Consider the following 9,184-nt stretch of genomic DNA (forward strand, 5'->3'; position numbering starts at 1 on the left):
AGTTTGCTGAAAATTTTTATTACGAATAGATGGTTAATTTTATCACAATATTTGTTCTGTTTATTAAGATGGTCATATGATTTTTCTCTTTTGTTCTATTAATGTAATAAATTACACTGATTGACTTTGTTCAATCAATCTTGCATTCTTGGAATAAACTCAAGTTTTTATATTTTGGTAAAATATCATTTGGTAATGTTTTATTTAGGATTTTTCAATCTGTGTTCTAGGTGATATTGCCTTGAGACTTTTCTTTTTCATAATGTTTTTGTTATGTTTTGATATCAAGGCTAAGAAGCTCCCTCAAAAATGATGGAAAATAAATAATCCCTTGTTTACTGCTCTCTTCAAAAGTCTGTTTAAATGTTTGGTAGAAGTCACCAGGAAAGCCATCTGTGCCTGTAGTTTTTCTCTGTGGGAAAGAATTAAATTAAGAATCCAGTTACTTTAATAGTTACAAAACAATCTAGATTTTCTATTCTTGTGTTAGTTTGGTAACTTGGGTTTTTATCTATGTCATTTAAAATTTTAATTTTATTGGTATAAAGTTTTTTATAATTTCCCCTTATGATCATTTTAATGTCTGTATGATCTAAGGCAGTAGTCAACAAACCACAGCTCTCAGGTCAAATCTGGCTCATGGACTGTTTTTGTTTGGGTCAGTGATCTAAGAATGATTTTTATATATTTTTTTCTTTTTTTTTCTTTTTTCTTTTTTTTTGATTTTTATATTTTTTAAAGGATTGTTAAAAACAAAACAAAACAGGGATCCCTGGGTGGCGCAGCGGTTTAGCGCCTGCCTTTGGCCCAGGGCGTGATCCTGGAGACCCGCGATCGAATCCCACGTCGGGCTCCCGGTGCATGGAGCCTGCTTCTCCCTCTGCCTATGTCTCTGCCTCTCTCTCTCTCTCTCTGTGACTATCATAAATAAATAATAATTAATTAAAAACAAAACAAAATAATAACACACATACAAAAATATATGACAGATACCTGAATTCCTGCTCTTATCTTAATATTTCCTCTATTTTAAGTGTTTTGATTTTTTTATTCTCAACTATCTTCTTGAGATGCCAATCTTTGCGGATATCCTGTGTGTATTGAAAAAGTCAGATTTGCTATCATGTTATTCAAATCTTCTATATCCTTACAGATTTCATAGCTCCTTATTCTATGAGCTAATGAGAATTGTGTTAAATCTTTTTCTTTTATTATGGATTTGAATATTTATCCTTATAGTTCTGGTAAAGTTTTGCTCTACATATTTTGAAACAAGGTTATTAGATATATTTAAATTTAGAATTGTTACACTTTCTTAGTGAGTTGAATCTTTTATTATTATTAAATGGGATGGAGGATAAATATATTCTAAGCAATGGGAACAAATAATAAAAGATCGATAGGAGAAAATGTGAAACGTATTTTGGGAGATGAAGTTATATCATTTAGTTATATTGTGAAGTCCATTTAGAGAAATAGAGGAAAAGGAGGCTGTAAAAATATAAGGACCATCAATCAACAGGATTAATTGACATCTATAGGCTACTTCACCCAACAAGAGCAGAATACACATTCTTCTCAAGCTCACATACAATATTCTCCAAGATAGACCACATTCTGAGCTACAAAACACACCTCAACAAATTTTATGGAATAGAAATCACACAATGCTGATCTCAGGTCACAATAAAATTAAGCTAAAAACCAATAACAAAAATTTGGAAAATCCCAAAACATGTGAGTAAGGAACACTCCTCTTCTTATTCTTATTCTTGTTTTTGTTCTTCTTCTTCTTCTTGTTTTTCTGCTTCTTCTTTTCCTTCTCTTTCTCCTACTTCTTCTCCTTCTTCTTTTAGGAGGTGGCAGAGGGAGTAGGAGAGAGACTCTTAATCAGGCTCCACGTCAGAGCAGAGCCTGAGGTGTGTTTCCATCTCATAACTCTGAGATAATAACTTGAGCAGAAACCAAGATTAGGACGCTTAAATGACTGAGACACCCACGTGCCTCTAGACACAGATCTTATAGTTTTCACAAAATTAACTCAAAATGGATCATAAACTTCATAGAACACAGAACTATAAAACTCCTAGAAAATAACATAGGAGAAACCTGGCTGATCTTGGATGGGTGATGACATTTTAGATGCAACACCAGAGGCATGATCCATTAAAGAAATAATTGATAAGCTAGATTTTATTAAAATAAAAAACTTCTGCCCTATATAAGATACTGTTTAGAAAAAAATAAACTACACACTGGAAGAAAATACTTGGCAAAAGATACATCTGATAAAGGACTGTTATCCAAAATATAGAAAGAACTCTTGAAACTCAACAATAAAGAAACAACCAGATTAAAAAATGGGCAAACTGTGTGAAAAAAATACCTCTCAAAGAAGATATACAAATGGCAAATGAGCATATGAAAAAATGCTCTACATTAGGGAAATGCATAACCAAATCAATGAGATACCACAACACACCTCTCAGAATGACCAAAATAAACACACAACACCAAATACTTGAGAGGCTATGGAACTAAGGAACTCTCATTTATTGCTTGTAGGAATGAAAAATGATACAGATGCTTTGGTGATTTCTTACAAAACTAAACATGAAAAAAAAAAAAAAAACAACTAAACATGCTCTTACTACGATCTAGCAGTCACGTTCCTTAGTATTGTCCAAAGAAGTGAGAAACGTTTGTTCCCACGAAAACCTGCACATGGATGTATATAGCAGTTTTATTCAGAATTGGCAAAACTTGGAAGCAACTAGGATGTCTTTCAATAGGTAAATGGGTAAATAAACTGTATTACATCCAGACAGGGAATATTATTTGGTGCTAAAAAGGAAATAGCTAACAAGCCATGAAAAGACATGGAAGAATGTTAAATACATGTTACTAAATGAAAGAAGCCAATCTGAAAAGCCTACATAGTATATGATTCCAACGATATGGCATTCTGGAAAAGGCAAAGCTATGGGAAAGTGAAAAGATCAATGGCTGCTGAGGTTGAGTGAGTGGGGCTGAATGAATAGGCTGGGTACAGAGTATATTTCTTTTCTTTTAATTGTATCTATACAAGATGATTGATATTAACTAAACTTACAGCAGTAATTATTTCACAATAGATGTAAATCAAACCATCACGCTATGTACCTTAAACTTATACAGCGATATATGCCAATTTCTCAATGAACCTGGAAAAAAAATAGATGGAGACTTTATTTTTGCTTTAAGTGACAGAGGAAAGAGATTGTATCTAAGCCATTCACAGATTTTTTAATGCAGTTTTTCTTACCTAAATTCAAGCTGGTCACAATCCCAAGCAATTAAAGAAGACTTTGATTCGAGGCTTTACAACATCTTTCAATACCTTTACAATGAATAAATTATCTTGACCATCTAATCTTAAACATTCCATTTTAATAATTTTTCTCCCATCTTATTTCATTTTTCTCGAGAATTAAAGGAAGTCAACTTTTATAAACAAAAATAATGAACAAGTGATTGTTTATTATCCCTACGTGAAAATATTCGTGCTAGGTTTTCCTGTTTTCTTCTGAACGGTGACCTCTGAAATGAAAACAACTGACGGAAAAACAAAAGTAAAAGTCTTGCCTCAGACCTGGCTCAGGGCCAGAGGTATGTATGTTCTAATTTTTACCTTTAAGAGTGGCTGCGGCGTGATTCTGGTTTGGTGGGTGGAGATGTTAAAGTTAAGATTCAGCCGTGCTAGACTTTCGAAGGGATTTGTTTAACAACACTTGGGATGAAGCCAGCTAAAGAAGGGTTGGTGGGACAAACCAAGAAGCATTCTTTTAACTATAAAGAACAAACTGTTGTACCAGACAGGAGGTGGGGGGAGAGTGGGTAAATTAGGTGATGGGGATTAAAAACCACACTTATCATGATGAGCACCGAATAATGTATAGAATTGTTGAGTCACTATATTGTACCTGAAACTAAGGAACACTGTATGTTAACTATAGTAGAATTTTAAAAAATAATTTTAAAAATTTTTAAAAGGGAAGGGTTTGGTGGGAAGGTCAGCAAAGGAGGGGCCCTGCAGGTTCTATATGATACACAAATGCTCATCTAATGGACAGAAAGCCGCTCTGAACTTTAGCCTCAACAAACAGTGCCTTACCTAACAGCGACCAAATCCATAGCAGTTGTATCTGCAGTGATGTGTTGGAGACTGAACTATTTATTTTTATTTCCCTGAATAGGATCCCATCTTCCCATCTTTTCATCAAGTTGGTAGTAAGGGTTCAGAAAAAGACAGTTTCCAGCTGGGATGGGACACCGGTGTCCTTATCTGACAGAAGAGATATCTATTACATGACTGGTTCTATTCCCTGCTCAACTACTTACGTGTAGTGAGGCCATAGATAAATTACTTTATCTGTCTCTGCTTTTTTTTTTTTTCTTCTGTATCTGTAATCTGAAGATAATAGAATTATACTGCCTCCTTATACACTTTAGTGACACACTTGTGAAGATAAATTGAGTCTGAATTGTAATGTGTCTGCAAAGTCCCAAGAGCTCTGGGAATAAAGGCTATGTATAAATAAAAATGTATTACAAATGCTTGAATATTAATAAAGGCTTTTATATTTTACCCTTATGGCACTCTAGAAAATCATAAATGTTAAATATCAAATGGATCTTACCCCCACCCCAAATGATACTTCCCAAAGTCTCTAAGTTAGTCCCTAGGGAATAACCATAAAGGAGATAAAATCTGTCTGTGCCCTCGGGTTCGACATCTCAGGATGATGCATTTATGCTACCACTGCAAATGGATTTAGGGTTTTCATGGGCTTTCTGCCTCCATTAAAAGACGCTCTCAGCCAAGGATTTCATAAATGTGTCCACTGAGGTAGAAGAGACTGACAGACCGAATGTGTTATCTTTCAGTATTTTTAAATTTCTAAAATAGTACACAGTCTTTGGCCAGATGGATTAATCTGAAATGGGATTTTAAGATTTCAATTTGAGTATCAGTTGGGAGGCTCTACCTTGTTTGTTTTCTGATAGTGGTAGGGGTCAAGGAAGGGAGGAAATAGCAAGCTGGAGCTTTTAAACTCTTACTACATTGGTATAGGTATTTTAAAAAATAACTCCAGTTTTCTTTTTTAATATTTTACTTATTTACTAATGTGACACACACAGAAAGAGAGGCAGAGACACAGGAGGAGGGAGAAGCAGGCTCTATGCCGGGAGCCCGACGCAGGACTCGATCCGGGACTGCAGGGCCGCGCCCTGAGCCAAAGGCAGGCTAAACTGCTGAGCCACCCAGGGATCCCCAATAACTCCAGTTTTAAACACTTCATCAGCCATAAAGAGACACTATCAAGTGCACCTTTTACAGGTGGGAGTACTGAAGCTGTCTGCAGTCACACACCTAGGAAAAAGCTGAACTGAGCTCATATTTGAACCCAAGCTTCTTTGACTCCAAAGTGCTTTTCTTGCCATGTACAATAATGAAACAAATCACAATTATACAGAACTACTCCTAGGATTAACTGTGGACTCAATTCTTTTTGTTTCACCCATGCTGGTCAAGCACACACCTTTTGATGGTAACAAGTCTCCATGTCCACACGAAAATCGACATGTGTATATTCAGCATGTTCTCCAGAAATAATTATGTTGTGGTGAAATGTCATCAATAGATCTTTGGTATCTTCCAAATGCTTTTCAGAATTTCATCAAATTGAATGATGAATGTCTTTTAATTAAAAATCAGGGAAAATTTAGCAATGTAATAATATGTTTATGTATGACTCAATTTGTAAGCCTCTCCTCTCTCAGCAATTTCCTTGACATGTGTGCAGCCTTTTCCTGAATCTCTTTTTACTGCAATTATAATGTATTCTTTTGGTTCTCTTGCTCCTTCTTCAGTAAAGAAGGATATTTTATATTTTTATATTTTGCTGGCTCTTTTTTCTCTTTAACATGTATGTCTCCCAGAGCTCTTATAAAATTCTGTTATGTTTTTCTTTCCCAATACTCCTTAAGTGTTTGCAATCTTTATGTTGGCTTTCATTTCTTTCCAGCATGAAGCTTGGTTCAGGCAATTCAGGCTTGAATTTCCATCCATTCCTCCCACCCCCTTGCTTTTCTTTATACTTATGCTTGTCTCTCTCACAAATACATCACACATGTATCCCATTCAGTCTTAGCTCTGTGTTGCCCATAGTATGGTAAATTATCATATCCCAGAATTCACAATCTTTGAGAGTTTTTTTCTATAATATTAAAAAAATTTAAAGTGAGAAACATATATCAAAGGTAAATCCCCCCCCCAAAATTGGTAATACATAGGAAAGTGTGTTAGTAATATTAATAACTGATAGTAATCAAGTAGAGTCATTATCCAACTTTGTCTATATCATTTTGATTTCTTATGTGTCTTCTCTCATCCATGAGCTTCTCTCTACTCATTCAGTTCTTTGCTCACTGCCATGTCATGACTCAGCTGCTTGTCAACAAAAGTATTAATTGGGACCAGTGATGACATGTTCTCTTGTCTCATCCACTTACTTCACTGTCATTACTATGATCATTTGGTCTTTTATTCAGAACTCTCTCTAACCTAGCAAAACTATTTTTTAAAGATTTATTTATTTATTTGAGTGAGAGAGAGCGAGAGAGCAAGAGAGCACATGTGTGTGCATCTGCATGTGTGGGGGCCCCGGGGGGCAGGGAGGAGGAGGGGCAGAAGGAGAGGGAGAGAGAAAATCTCAAGCAGACTCCTCGCTGAGAGCAGAGTCCGAGGTGGGGCTCAATCTCATGACCCTGAGAGCATGACCTAAGCCAAAACCAAGAGTCAGATGTTTAACTGACTGAGCCACCTAGGTGCCCCTAACCTTGCGAATTTTTTTAGTGTTTCAGGTTTCATAATATGTCAAGTTTAAAAACCCTGGTTTTATCTATTAATATCCCTCCTAAAGTAGAGGGACAGACTCTTACATCAACAACGGCACCTTTTTTCTTTTCTTTCTTTCTTTATTTTAAAGATTTACTTATTTATTTATGAGAGACACAGAGAGGCAGACACATAGGCAGAGGGAGAAGCAGGCTCCCTGAGAGGAGCATGACATGGAACTCAATCTCAGGATCCTGGGATCATGACCTGAGCCAAAGGCATATACTCAACCACTGAGCCACCCAGGTACCCCGCATCTTTTTCTTTAAAAATCTGGCTACCATTTTCCCAAAACATGCTGAAAATATTTAAAAGGGAAAAATCTAAAAATGTTTCTTTATAGTTTGTGAGGTCTATTTCTTCATATAGTATAGAAACACCCTATCAATTTCCCTCTCACATGTATTTCCAATGAAATCAGAAAGAGTTTACAAATTATCTTTTGAATATTCACTTCTATCTCATGGGTATTCTATTGATTTCCTTACTTGTGGTCCACAGAGACTGACTGCTATTTTCTTAAACTAAAGATAATTGAAGACAACGGGGGCAGGGATGAGAATGGATATGGTGCTTGTGTATGTAGGGATAACAGGCTATGAGGCTGTAAGGTCAGGCTTGGGAACAGAGAGGAGCAAAGGGGGCTTGAGAGGACAGAAAGTAGGAAGGACAGCAACCACTGCATGGTGAAAGATGCCTGGTCAGCACACTTCTTCTCTTTTGAAGCTACTAAAAAGAAATCATCGGGATCCCTGGGTGGCGCAGTGGTTTGGTGCCTGCCTTTGGCCCAGGGCGTGATCCTGGAGACCCGGGATCGAATCCCACATCGGGCTCCCGGTGCATGGAGCCTGCTTCTCCCTCTGCCTGTGTCTCTGCCTCTCTCTCTCTCTGTAACTATCATAAATAAATAAAAATTAAAAAAAATTAAAAAAAATTAAAAAATAAAAAGAAATAATCTCTACAATATTTTCTTCATTCTTGCATCACTCACTCAGGATTCATAGTTTTAGGAGAGATAACTTGGTTGGCTGAGGTTGTCATACATCTGACCTTCAGGTCTATCACAAAAAAGACCTGGGTCTCTTAGCCTCCAAAGATAGGCAATTGCCCTTCTACCATGGGGATGAAGTACTTTTCTAAAAGAAAACCAGGGGGAAACCTCGTTGGCTCAGTTGGTAGAGCATGTGACACTTGAACTCAGGATCTTGAATTCAAACTCCATGTTGGATATAGAGTTTACTTAAAATAAATTAATAAAATCTTAAGAAAATGAAAAGAAAAAGAAAAAAGCAAAGCAAAGCAGAGGAGGATTAGGCAGCCATTGAAGACCAATGTCCATCAAGGAACTAGTATTTTGGATTGAGTTGCTCCTCTTTTGAAATGTCATAAGAACATGTCAAATAATACCCATTTCATAGTAGTTTGTCATAGGAAATAATTCTAAATAACACATTCCAAATACTTCTGCCTAATAAGAAGGTATAATAGTAAACACAAACAAGTGATTCCCTAGTGGGCATAAGAGATGGTCTCTTCTTTTTACATTAGATGTAGAGCTGTTTTGAAATGTAGAAAAGAAGAAGAGAAGAGAAGGAATAAATGTGAATGCGATAAAGACAAGAGAGCTCTGTGGACAACAGATATACGTGGGTATACATTGTACATGTCATCTGCAGGTCTAGTTCTTTATGGAAATTTGGAATTGATTTTCAAACCCTTAAGGGAAGCCCTTTCCTTCTTTTCTATTCAACTTTCCTTCTATACTTTAACAAGTAGACTTTTCTGCATATTGGATCAAGCATTTGAATAGGTGAAAAGCCACATATTTTACTATCCACTTTTCAGCAATTTCTCTCCCTGTTTTATGCATGCTGCTCATGGGTTTCAGTAGTAATAAAGATTCATTTTGCAAGAGGGAGCATCAAAATTAAGAGACTTGTAAAACCATTCAGCATCCATCATTCTTCTTATAATTAGGCTGAGGGCAAGATAAAGTGTATGTATTTCTGACATACTTTTTGGTTTCCATTTTTTTGCAGATGACAAGGGAGATTGGGCTCTTCATTGTCTAATTTGACAAGCTGAGTATTGTCAGGCAGATGTCTTCATTAACTCTGTGAAGAAAGAGGAAAGAGCATCAAAGGGGAAAAAGTAGAGAGTGCCTAAAGTTTCCTTTAGGTGCTCTGGAAAGGGGTCATATATCCCCTTGTCATATCTATACAAGTGTAGATTATAGTGTTTTTG

General features: G+C 36.2%; 1 long non-coding RNA gene across 2 annotated transcripts in view; it reads left to right on the forward strand.

Moving 5' to 3' along the window:
• The window catches only part of LOC112665465 (uncharacterized), a 63,057-nt gene extending 56,265 nt beyond the window's left edge, over positions 1–6,792 (forward strand). Inside the window, exons 3-4 of one of the 2 annotated variants that reach the window (XR_003140394.3) lie at positions 3,550–3,648; positions 5,182–6,792. This is a non-coding gene — a long non-coding RNA (uncharacterized LOC112665465). Of the gene's footprint in view, positions 1–3,549; positions 3,649–4,235; positions 4,792–5,181 lie in introns of those variants that run through there. The other variant, XR_004809977.2, reaches the window with a different exon arrangement.
• Positions 6,793–9,184: the final 2,392 nt, after the last annotated feature.

Source organism: Canis lupus, chromosome 27 (genome assembly GCF_003254725.2).
Source record: "Canis lupus dingo isolate Sandy chromosome 27, ASM325472v2, whole genome shotgun sequence".
In the NCBI taxonomy this organism is placed as follows: Eukaryota; Metazoa; Chordata; class Mammalia; order Carnivora; family Canidae; genus Canis; species Canis lupus.